The sequence below is a fragment of the Chlorocebus sabaeus genome, chromosome X (genome assembly GCF_047675955.1).
Source record: "Chlorocebus sabaeus isolate Y175 chromosome X, mChlSab1.0.hap1, whole genome shotgun sequence".
In the NCBI taxonomy this organism is placed as follows: domain Eukaryota; kingdom Metazoa; phylum Chordata; class Mammalia; order Primates; family Cercopithecidae; genus Chlorocebus; species Chlorocebus sabaeus.
In genome coordinates, this window is record NC_132933.1 from 67,105,448 (window position 1) to 67,118,624 (window position 13,177).

A 13,177-nucleotide genomic window follows, 5' to 3' on the forward strand; every position below is an offset into this window, starting at 1 on the left:
TTGATTCCAGGTCTTTGCTATTGTGAATAGCACATTGATGAATATATGAGTACATGTGTCTTTTTGGTAGAATGATTTATTTGGCATCAGAAATGCAAATCAAAACCTATCAAAACTTTAAATGCAGATAGCCTTTGGCCAAACGCTTTCATTTCTAAAAACCTAGCTTATAGAATGTTTTGTACATGTACACAAGATACAAGGTTCCACACTATAGCTTTGTGGTTTTATTTAATTTTGGAAATAACCTATATGTTCATTAAATGGAGACTGGCTTGAATTGTTAATACATGCATTTAATAGTATAGAATACTATGCAGCTGTGAAAAATGAGGTACATCTGTATGAAATAGATCTCCAACATGTTTAAAAACCAAGTCACAGAATGGTAAGTATATATGTGTAAAAATCAAATCCTTGTGTTTATTACATATGTATGCCTATCATAGGAAATTTTTAGGAATTTACATACTAAAGTGGTAACTGATTATGTTGGGAAGAGATTAGTATTCGTAGGGGGAGAATAAAAAGACTTCTTTTTTTTTTTTTTTTGAGACGGAGTCTCGCTCTGTCGCCCAGGCTGGAGTGCAGTGGTACGATCTCAGCACACTGCAAGCTCTGCCTCCGGGTTCACACCATTCTCCTGCCTCAGCCTCCCGAGTAGCTGGGACTACAGGCGCCCGCCATCGTGCCCGGCTAATTTTTTTTGTATTTTTAGTAGAGACGGGGTTTCACTGTGTTAGCCAGGATGGTCTCGATCTCCTGACCTCGTGATCCACCTGCTTAATTCTACATAATTGTTTTAGTTTTTCAGTTTTTTATAACTAGTAAATATTCATGTATTGTTGTATTTAAAATTTGAATCTGTTTAGTAATCCAACACCAAATTCTTAGGTGGCATGTGGGACCTCCAAAAATAGTGACTTCAAACATTGGGTTACACTGATGTTTTACAAAGTGCAGTTCAGATAGGAAAGGTAATAATCAATGAGTGACTAGTTACATAAACTATGATTCATCTCTTACAGTGGAGTACTATGTAGTTGTAAGATGGAATTAGGAAACTACTACTTATGTGATCACCAGAATATACTTTTAAGTGACAGAAGAATATACACAAAGGTGCGTGTATATCTTCATTTTGTGTAAGAAAGGGGCATTCCAAAACACATACTTAAGTAGTCACCTATTGTGAAAGGGAGGAGGCAGGGTGGAGGAATGGCAGCTAGACCTCCTTTTACCTTGTTTTATAGTTTTGACTTTGAAACCAAAATCAGTCCGTAAAATTTGAAACCATTAATAACCATGTATTGAGTTGTTGGCATAATTATATGTAGAATTAAGTGACTTTAAAGCATTGATATGGTTTGGATCTATGTCGCCACCCAAATCTCATGTTGAATTGTAATCCCTAATGTCGGAGATGGGGCCTAGTGGGAAGTGATTGGATCATAAGGGTATATTTCTCATGAATAGTTTAGTACAGTCCTCTTGGCACTCACCTCACGATAGAGAGTGAATTCTCACGAGAGCTGGTCATTTAAAAGATCTCTTTTGCTTCTGCTTTCACCATAATTGTAAGTTCCCTGAGGCCTCCCCAAAAGCCAAGTGGATTCCAGCATCATACTTCCTGTACAGCCTGCAGAACTGTGAAACGGTAAAACCTGTTTTCTTTATAAATTGCCCAGTCTCAGGCATTTCTTTGTAGCAATGCAGAAGTGGACTAATACAAGCATAGTGTTTAAGTATATATTGTAAGATATGGAGATGGGTAGAGAACACAAAGAAATCTTAAACTTTATTGAGTGGACTTGATGTTAGTGCTAATATTTATTGTGAAAGATAACATTGATGGGATTATTAACATTTTCTAGAACAAGAAAATAATATAAGAACAAAGATAAGTAAAAACCCTGTCCTCTTTAATTTGAATCAGATCAATGTATGCATATGTTCAAACTCATCAAATTGTACAGATTCATTATGTGCTGTGTTTGGATTTCAATTAACCCCCCCCCCAAAAAAAATCAATATAAACTCAAGATGCAGTTACTTCATTCTAAAAAATATATATTTTCTAGCTAGAAAATTGGCAAAGGCTACTGGTGTCAAGTCAAAAGAACATAAGAACCAATGTGAAGGAACTCCCATTGGTCATAGATAAGGCCATTTGAACATCAAGAGTGAATAATGATACTCCAAAAAGCAAACGAACCTCAGTGACCAGACATGAAGATTGCTAAGGCACTCTTTGTTCCAGAAACTAATAAGTAAAGAGAAGGAAGCAATTATCATATATATCCTGTAAAGACTGTATTTCAGGATATCCAAATAGTTGATAAGGAAAGTTCTTGTAGAAGAATCACAATTAATAAATGCATGAGGAATGATAGAATTAGAAAAATCACTGTTTTGTAAACTCAATATAGTATAATAATGTACCTAGGCAATGTTTATCAATGACTGCTAAAGCCTGTAGTTGAAAGGCATCACTCGAACCTACTGATAAAATTTAAATTACTACAAGTAGAAAGGCAGATGTTATAAGTTTCCTTGTGTGTTGAAATAGAAAGTATACAGCATTACCTAGGAAGAATTCTTGCCAAAATAAAAAATAAAATAGACCTAAATCTAATCAAGGCGTTAGCTATAACTATCAGCTTACAGGCATGAGGGGGACAGGAAAGCATGCTAAATGACACCATGAAGACACAACGTATAAAAGTTTACAGGACAAATGACCCAATTTTATCAACAATTAACTGGCACAGGAAAAAAAATGTAGGAAGCATTATTACGGACTAAAGGAGATTTTAGAGATATCAAGCAATTGCAACATGCTGACCTTGTTTTCAACAAATGACTTTTTTTTTTTTTTTTTTTTTTTTTTTTTAAGATGGAGTCCTGCTCTGTTGCCCAGGCTGGAGTGCAATGACATGATCTGGGCTCACTGCAACCTCCGCTTCCCGGGTTCAAGCAATTCTCCTGCCTCAGCCTCCCAAGTAGCTGCTGGGATTACAGGCGCAGGCCACCAGGCCCAGCTATTTTTTTTCAGCTATTTTTTTTTTGTATTTTTAGTGGAGACGGGTTTTACCGTGTCGGTCACGCTGCTCTGGAACTCCTGACCTCATATGATCCACCCACCTCGGCCTCCCAAAGTGCTGGGATTACAGGCGTGAGCCACAGCACCCAGACTGACATCTTTTTTTTTTTTTTTTTTAAAGCAAAATCCAGACTGTTTTGAGACAATCAGAGGGAATTGAACATTTACTGGATGTTAGTTGATACAAGGAATTCATATTAATAGTGTTGAATGAGATAATTTTAATTTTTAAAAGATATCTCTTAGACATTTTAAAAATAGATGAAACAAGTATAACAAAATGTTAACAATGGTTAAATACATGATATATGGGGAGTTGTTTCTATTATGTATTTTTATTGTGTTTAAAATTTTTCATAGTAAATTTTTAAAATGACAGATAAAGGTTAATAATAATATATAGGTTAATAATAATAATAACCTACCTGTACATTGTTTCTTCCTTTATAACATAACTACCCTCCACTATTTCTGAAAAGGAGGTCCTATAGGATTCAGTTCAGTCCTATATACTTTGTTTTATAATGTTTTGAAACCAGGGGTTCTAAAAATCACCTGTTTAAATATATTACCTTTGATCGATGTCTTCCCAGGCCAGAGAAAGAAAGAGAAAGAGGTAGTGTGGCTGAACAACACTGGCACAGGGCAAGGTCAAGAAGAATAAACATGTTTACAGAGTCAACCCCTCTCCCTCTCTCTTTCCCTGTTTTAGTTAAAAATTTAAAAATGAAAATGGCATTATTGAGCACCATGGAGTGGAGGGAATTTATAGTCTTACAACTTAGATTGCCTACTTTATTATCACCAATCAATGATAAAATTGTTAATGCTTTTTAACCTCTAAAATGTTTCTATCTAGGCAGTTTTTAGAAGTTGCAACATGGAGCCTGCTACTAATTTCCACACATGAAACCTTTCTGATGCCTCACATTTGGACTTGTGACATTATTCTATGAGAATCTGTTGAATTTTTTGTTTCAGAAACAGCCGAAAATGTATATTGTATAATAAATGCCCCAATTATCCAGTAAAAAATTCAATCTTTGCCCTATATTAAAAATATAATTTATTGTGAAATGATACATGTATACATTGTGAAATGATTACCACAGTCAAGCTAATTGGTATATTCATTTCTTCACCTTTATGTTTGTACATTTGTGGTGAGAACACTTAAGTTCTACTTTCTTAGCAAATTTCAAATATACAATACAGTATTATTAACTATAGTCACCATGCTGTACATTAGATCATTTCACAATATATACATATATCAAAACGTGTATACCATAAATATGTATAATTTTGTCAGTTGTATCTCAGTAAAACTAGAAGGATATAAATATAGTTTCACTGTTACTAGCTGTTGCCTTCAACAATTATCAGTGATGAGGCAGTAGATCTATTGTGTGTGTGTGTTTTTTTTTTTTTTTTAATATACTTTAAGTTCTGGGATACATGTGCAGAACGTGCAGGTTTGTTTCATAGGTATACACGTGCCATGGTGGTTTGCTGCAACCATCAACCTGTCATCTACATTAGGTATTTCTCCTAATGCTATCCCTCCCCTAGCCCCCCACCCCCCGACAGGCCCCGATGTGTGATGTTCCCCTCTCTGTGTCCATGTGTTCTCATTGTTCAACTCCCACTTATGAGTGAGAACATACGGTGTTTGGTTTTCTGTTCTTATGTTTGTTTGATGAGAATGATGGTTTCCAGCTTCATCCATGTCCCTGCAAACGACATAAACTCATCCTTTTTTATGGCTGCACAGTATTCTATGGTGTATACATGCCACATTTTCTTTATCCAGTCTATCATTGATGGGCATTTGGGTTGGTTCCAAGTGTTTGCTATTGTGAACAGTGCCACAATGAACATACGTGTGCATGTGTTTTTATGATAGAATGATTTATAATCCTTTGGGTACAATTTTGTTTGTCAGTTATATCTTAGTAAAACTGGAAGAAATAAATATAGTTTCACTGTTACTAGCTGTTGCCTTGAACAATTGTCAGTGATGGGGCAGTAGATCTATTGTGTTTTTAAATTTATTTTTATTTTTTTTTTTTAGAGACAGAGTCTCGCCATGTCCCTGAGTTCAGTGGCGCAATCATAGCTCACTGCATCCTTGAAATATTAGGCCCAAGCAATCCTCACCTCAGCCTCCTGAGTAGCTGGGAAAACAGGCACATGCCATCACACCTGGCTAATTTTTCTTTTCCTATTCTTCTTGAAGGGCTGAATGGAGATCACGCCAATTATTTTTGTCTAACTCATGCTACCAATAGAACAAACGAATAAACCAATTGAAATCTGGAGGATTTCTAAAAATCAAAATAGTTGATCCAGTAGAGTCAAAAGATCTATTAATCTTACTTACACACATGGTAAATTACAATTCATCACTTTTCCTCAATTTCTGCATTCATTTGGGCACACAATCTTACTGATTTTTTATCTCAGAATATCTTCCTGATCACAGCCACCTCCTCTTTATTCCCACGACCCACTGTTATCATTCTCTTGCAGACTATTCTAATGAGTCATCCTGACACCAGGCGCTTCCATCTACTCCAATACCTATTGAGATGGAAATAACCACATTGGTTCCTTCTTCTGCTTATGCATTATGGGAAGGGGGTCATTTAGCATAGTAACACACCACAGATACGTAAGAGTGAAGCCATTAAGTAGGCATCCCCAGCCTGCACCATATGTGGCTATGACAAGGGAGAGCTTGGGACCCTGAGCATAGCTCAGAGGATAGAAAAAAAATTACAAGTAACACTCATAGTGCCTACTATGTAACAGGCCCTCTTCTGTTAACCTCATAATAACCAGTAAGTAATTATCCTTCATTTTATAGACGAAGACATTGATGAGGAAACTGAAGTGCCGAGAGATAGAATGATGTCCAAGGTCATATTTGGAAAGGCTTGGATTACACCTCTGAATTGGTACACACCAAAAAGTGTTTGTGAACTAGTAAATAATAAGATTCTATTCTTTCTCATCATAATGAACTGTATCTGCCTGCCCTACCAGTGGCAGAGTTTCACCTAAAAATTAAATACATATAGGAGCCCTGATCATGTCCGTCCTTTAAAACTGTTGCCTATAAAATACAATCTGACTTCTTCAGTATTACATATGAGTTCACCTCCCCAAAATAAAAAATACTCTTCTCTTGCTTCATCTCCTGTCATTCTACCTCCCTTCTCACCTCTCACTCTATTCTTCAATCCCAATGAACTTCCCGCTATCCTCAGACTCTGGCCCACTGCACGTATCATTTCTTTTTCTAAAATGCCCTAACTCAGCGGTCCCCAACCATTTTGGCACCAAGGACCAGTTTTGTGGAAGACAATTTTTCCATAGATGGGAAGCAGGGCAGGGATGGTTTCAGGATGAAACTGTTTCACCTCTGATCATTAGGGATCAGTTAGATACTCATAAGGAGCGCACAACCTAGATCCCACACATGGCAGTTCACAACAGGGTTTGTGCTCCTATGTGAATCTAATGCAGCTGCTGGTCTGACAGGTGGCAGAGCTCAGGCACTAATGCTTGCTTGCCCGCCACTCACCTCCTGTTGTGCTGTCCAGTTTCTAACAGGTCGCCGACGGGTACAGGTCTGTGATCCAGTGGTTGGGGACCCCTGCCCTAACCTCTCTGTGCTACTACCACACCCCTTTTCTTCCAACAAATTTATATTCTGCCTTTAAAATCCAGATGTAGTGTTACTTCGACTGCTAATACTTTGGCAAAACTACTTTTTCCCTCCGTGGAACCCACAGCACTGTCCATAAAGTATTTACTTCGTTGGATTCTAAGTTATCTGATTTTGTTTCTGTCTTCTAGACAGTGAACAACTTGAGTGCAGGGACCCTGCCATTCATCCCTGTGTCCTCAGCACATGACAATGCCTGACTCATTGCCATGCATCACCTGCATAGGCCTGTTCCTCTGGCCACAGTAGACTCGACCTAGGGTGGGGACAGGCCCCTGACCCACTTTGAAGTTGAGATCCATAATGAGTTTTAAATTTTCTCCATGGCTGATCTGTACTATGCAACCTCTTTAGCTATAGGCAGCCATATTTTCCACTAGGTGGACAGTAGAGCAGAGAAAATCTGTTCGTAAAGAAAAAAACAGTGATGAGAGACACAGAACTGCCAGGTGAACCTAGAATTGGTTTCTGAGCGCTTTCTAACTCTAATGATACTGGAGGTCCAGTATCATTCCTGACCTGGGGATTTGTGATACACTCTTGTATCCTTATAATCGAATCCCCTGCTTTGATGTTCAGAAAACACCACTGGATTTCTGACACTTGCACACAAAATGTTTAAACTAAATACACACTTTCTGGGAAACGTCATTTATTAGAACCTCTGAAAATGCCTCTACCTGCTTGAGTGCAGGCACATGATCACCTGCACCAAGTGTAGCAAGCGCATGAGCAAGTGCCCCACCTGCCGGCAGTATGTGGTGCGAGTCGTGCACACGTACAAATCCTGAAAACAAGGAACTCCCAAAAGGGAACTTGCCCCTAAACTTGATCCCTAACATTTCAAAGCACAGAAGGGACTAGAAAATTACTCTTCAAAGGCTAAAATTATTTTTTAAAAGTATTTTCACAACTAACTGGGGACAGAAAGATTCATCCAAAATCGTGAAACATTGGTCCATACTATACTCCTGTCTGCATGTGGACACACTGAATTTCTTGGGTTCTGCCAGGATTTATTACATGTCCCCTATCACTCACTGTTGAAGTCAGGCTGTTTACAACATGTGGTCATCAGATACTGCTCTTTGGAGGACACTTAGCCGGTTTTCTTTTTTTCCTTTCATCATTTTTTTCTAACTTAAACTACTCAGATGTTTAAAACGTATGTTCTTTTTGGATGAAATCACTGTTCACAAGTGGCCAACGTGAAACATGCTGATCGATGGTCTCTCTTATTATTCATGCATATCTATATGTGTATGACTGTGAATGCATTTGTATAGTAGGCAAATTTACATTTATACTGATTAGGAAGGGTCATAGAAGTTTCATGCCCAAAGCTCCATACAGAAGGGACAGTAAAACACCAGCACCATTTATTGAGGAAGGTATCCTTTTCCCTATGTATATTCTTGGTACCTTTGTCAAAAAATCAGTTGGCTGTAAATATGTGGTTTTATTTCTGGCTTTCCTGTTCTTTTCCATTAGTCTATGTGTCTTTTTCTATCAATGCCGTGATGTGTTGGTTGCTATAGCTTGATACAGTATATTTTGAAGTCAGGTAGTATGATGCCTCCAGCTTTGTTCTTCTGTTCAGGATTGCTTTGCCTATTGAGGGTCTTTTGTATTTCCATATGGATTTGAGGATTGTTATTTCTATTTCTGTGAAGAATGTTACCTCTGATCATCAGGCATCAGTTGGATTTGCATTTTGATAAGGATTGCACGGAATCTGCTTTGGGCAGTCTTCTTATTTTAATGATGCTCATTCTTCTGATCTATGAGCCCGGAATGTCTTTCCATTAGTTTGCATCCTCTTCACTTTGTTTCATTACAGTGTTTTAGTTTTCCTTGGAGAGGGCTTTCAAATCCTTAGTTAAGTTTATTCCCAGGTACCTTTTTGTAGCTATTTTAAATGGGATTGCTTTTTTTCAAAATTTTGGTAGGTACTTAGTAGATGTATATATTTATGGGGAATATGAGGTGTTTTGATATGGGCATGCAATGCATAATAATTGCATAATGGAGAAAGGGGTATCCTTCCCCTCAGGCATTTATCCTTTGTTTTACAAACAATCCAATTATACTCCTTGAGTTATTTTTAAATGTACAATTAAATTATTATTGACTATAGCTCTCTCGCATGGCCCCGCCTTGGGCACAGGATAGATTTATGGCCGCAACTACATGTGCTTTCTGCTCACACTGGGTATAGCAGAGAGGTAAACCAATATTTCATTTTCAAGATGGAAAATCAGTCAGACTCAGCTGTGGTTTTGCCTAGTACCACAGGCCTTTGTGAATCCATCATTTCCTCATACAACTAGTTCATGAAAACAATCTATGAGTGTAACACTTAAAGAAAGATTAAGGAAAACAAGTTCTTCATTTAATTCCTGTTACAATGTGATAAAACATCTTAAAGTAGAGAATGAAGAAAACAATAAGAACTTCTCAGAGAAACCAACATCTTCCACAGAGGAAAACTGTTTGGAATTTCAAGAAAATTTTAAACACATAGACAAGTGAATTTGAAAAAAGCACATATTTGAAAAACACCTTCAAGAATATCCATGTGAGTGAATCTCAGTCACTTGATTCTGTGTCATATAGTGTTCTTCAAAATGAGTCTGTGAATTAGAATCTTCCTAAACAAGAATTAAATGAAGAAAAAGCAAAATTGGTGAAGCAGGTTCAGGAGAAAGAAGACCTTCGTTGGAGGAGAAATCTTGTCCAAATGTATAGATGAAAGAATGTTGATCAGTCTCAGTTACAGTTGTTAATAAAGAAACGGAGAAGGCCGGGCCGAGACGGGCAGATCACGAGGTCAGGAGATCGAGACCATCCTGGCTAACACGGTGAAACCCCGTCTCTACTAAAAATACAAAACATTAGCCGGGTGTAGTGGCGGGTGCCTGTAGTCCCAGCTACTCGGGAGGCTGAGGCAGGAGAATGGCGTGAACCTGGGAGGTGGAGCTTGCAGTGAGCCGAGATCCAGCCACTGCACTCCAGCCTGGGTGACAGAGCGAGACTCCGTCTGAAAAAAAAAAAAAAAAAAGAAAAAAGAAATGGAGAAGCTGTAGCCAGCTGTTGCTTTATGAGTTATAGTCAGCTATGTCTGAAGAGAACAAGAAATTAAACTTACTCAACTGATAGACCACTATGGGTTAGATAATAAATTGCTACACTACAGCAGAAGTGAAGAAGAATTTATAGGTGTTTAATTCCTAATTATTTCTCCAGAATATCTTTGAGAATAGCAACTTAATTAAAAGATACTTATACATTTTAAATGGAAGATAGAAACAATTAGGGCTTAGAGGAAGGTATCCTGATGAACATCAATTTAGGACACTCTACTATATAAATATAAACTAAGTTGTAAAATGAAAATGTAGTATTTGGATAGATTTGCCGAAGAAAATTTGACATTTAATGGAATATGAAAAAAATTTAAATCATGTTGAAAAAATCATTTGGGCAATTCTCTAAACCAGTTTTAATACATTGCTTTGTGTTTTTTTGTGGCAAAAAGATTTATTTTAAATGCCAAAAATTGTCCAATCTGGTGAATGTCTAAATTTCAAGTGGTCTAAAAATGCCTGCCTCTCTCCTAAATATATAAACCTTTTTTCCATCAATTTACTACATATTTCCATCTGATGGTCTAGCAGGTAATTAAACTCCTATGTCCAAATTTTTTAAAAATAAAAATGAATTATTATTGACACTAGTCACCCTGTTGTGCTATCAAATACTAGGTCTTATTCATTCTATTTTTTGTCCCCACCTCCCCACACCCCCACTACCCTTCCCAGTCTCTGGTACCCATCCTTCTACTCTCTATGTCCATGAGTTCAATTGTTTTCATTTTTAGATTTCATAAATAAGTGAGAACATATGATGTTTGTCTTTCTGTGTCTGGCTAATTACAGTTAACACAATGACTTCAATTCCAGCTATGTTGCTGCAAATGACAGGATTTCATTCTTTTTATGACTTAACAATATTCCGTTGTGTACCACATTTTCTTTATCCATTTATCTGCTGATGGACACTAAGGTTGACTCCATATCATGGCTATTGTGAATAGTGCTAAAATAAACATAGCAGTACAGATATCTCTTCAATATATTGATTACCATGTTTTTGGATATATACCCAGCAGTGGGATTGCTGAATCACATGATAGCTCTATTTCGACTTTTTTGAGGAACCTCCAAATTTTTCTCCATAGTGGTTGTACTAATTTACATTCCCACCAACAGTATACGAGTGTTTCCTTTACTCCACATCCTTGCTAGCATTTGTTTGTTTGTTTGTTTGTTTTCTCTTGTTTTATTATGCTTTAAGTTCTGGGATACATGTGCAGAACGTGCAGGTTTGTTACGTAGGTATACATGTGTCATGGTGGTTTGCTGCACCCATCAACCTGTCATCTACATTAGGTATTTTTCTTTTTATTATTATTATTATTATTATACTTTAAGTTCTAGGGTACATGTGCATAACGTGCAGGTTTGTTACATATGTATACTTGTGCCATGTTGGTGTGCTGCACCCATCAACTCGTCAGCAACCATCAACTCGTCATTTACATCAGGTATAACTCCCAATGCAATCCCTCCCCCTTCCCCCCTCCCCATGACAGGCCCTGGTGTGTGATGTTCCCCTTCCCGAGTCCAAGTGATCTCATTGTTCAGTTCCCACCTATGAGTGAGAACATGCGGTGTTTGGTTTTCTGCTCTTGTGATAGTTTGCTAAGAATGATGGTTTCCAGCTGCATCCATGTCCCTACAAAGGACACAAACTCATCCTTTTTTGTGGCTGCATAGTATTCCATGGTGTATATGTGCCACATTTTCTTAATCCAGTCTGTCACTGATGGAAATTTGGGTTGATTCCAAGTCTTTGCTATTGTGAATAGTGCCACAATAAACATACGTGTGCATGTGTCTTTATAGCAGCATGATTTATAATCCTTTGGGTATATACCCAGTAATGGGATGGCTGGGTCATATGGTACATCTAGTTCTAGATCCTTGAGGAATCGCCATACTGTTTTCCATAATGGTTGAACTAGTTTACAATCCCACCAACAGTGTAAAAGTGTTCCTATTTCTCCACATCCTCTCCAGCACCTGTTGTTTCCTGACTTTTTAATGATCGCCATTCTAACTGGTGTGAGATGGTATCTCATTGTGGTTTTGATTTGCATTTCTCTGATAGCCAGTGATGATGGGCATTTTTTCATGTGTCTGTTGGCTGTATGAATGTCTTCTTTTGAGAAATGTCTGTTCATATCCTTTGCCCACTTTTGGATGGGGTTGTTTGTTTTTTTCTTGTAAATTTGATTGAGTTCTTTATAGGTTCTGGATATTAGCCCTTTGTCAGATGAGTAGATTGCAAAAATTTTCTCCCATTCTGTAGGTTGCCTGTTCACTCTGATGGTAGTTTCTTTTGCTGTGCAGAAGCTCTTTAGTTTAATGAGATCCCATTTGTCAATTTTGGCTTTTGCTGCCGTTGCTTTTGGTGTTTTACACATGAAGTCTTAGCCCATGCCTATGTCCTGAATGGTACTACCTAGGTTTTCCTCTAGGGTTTTTATGGTATTAGGTCTAACATTTAAGTCTCTAATCCATCTTGAATTAATTTTCATATAAGGAGTAAGGAAAGGATCCAGTTTCAGCTTTCTACATATGGCTAGCCAATTTTCCCAGCACCATTTATTAAATAGGGAATCCTTTCCCCATTTCTTGTTTCTCTCAGGTTTGTCAAAGATCAGATGGCTGTAGATGTGTGGTATTATTTCTGAGGACTCTGTTCTGTTCCATTGGTCTATATCTCTGTTTTGGTACCAGTACCATGCTGTTTTGGTTACTGTAGCCTTGTAGTATAGTTTGAAGTCAGGTAGCGTGATGCCTCCAGCTTTGTTCTTTTGACTTAGGATTGTCTTGGAGATGCGGGCTCTTTTTTGGTTCCATATGAACTTTAAAGCAGTTTTTTCCAATTCTGTGAAGAAACTCATTGGTAGCTTGATGGGGACGGCATTGAATCTATAAATTACCTTGGGCAGTATGGCCATTTTCACGATATTGATTCTTCCTATCCATGAGCATGGTATGTTCTTCCATTTGTTTGTGTCCTCTTTTATTTCACTGAGCAGTGGTTTGTAGTTCTCCTTGATGAGGTCCTTTACATCCCTTGTAAGTTGGATTCCTAGGTATTTTATTCTCTTTGAAGCAATTGTGAATGGAAGTTCATTCATGATTTGGCTCTCTGTTTGTCTGTTACTGGTGTATACGAATGCTTGTGATTTTTGCACATTAATTTTGTAT

At 37.6% G+C, this 13,177-nt stretch overlaps 1 pseudogene; it reads left to right on the forward strand.

Moving 5' to 3' along the window:
* The first annotated feature begins 9,064 nt into the window (after window positions 1-9,064).
* Window positions 9,065-10,063, forward strand: LOC103232289 (swi5-dependent recombination DNA repair protein 1 homolog; annotated as a pseudogene).
* The last annotated feature ends 3,114 nt before the right edge of the window (window positions 10,064-13,177 follow it).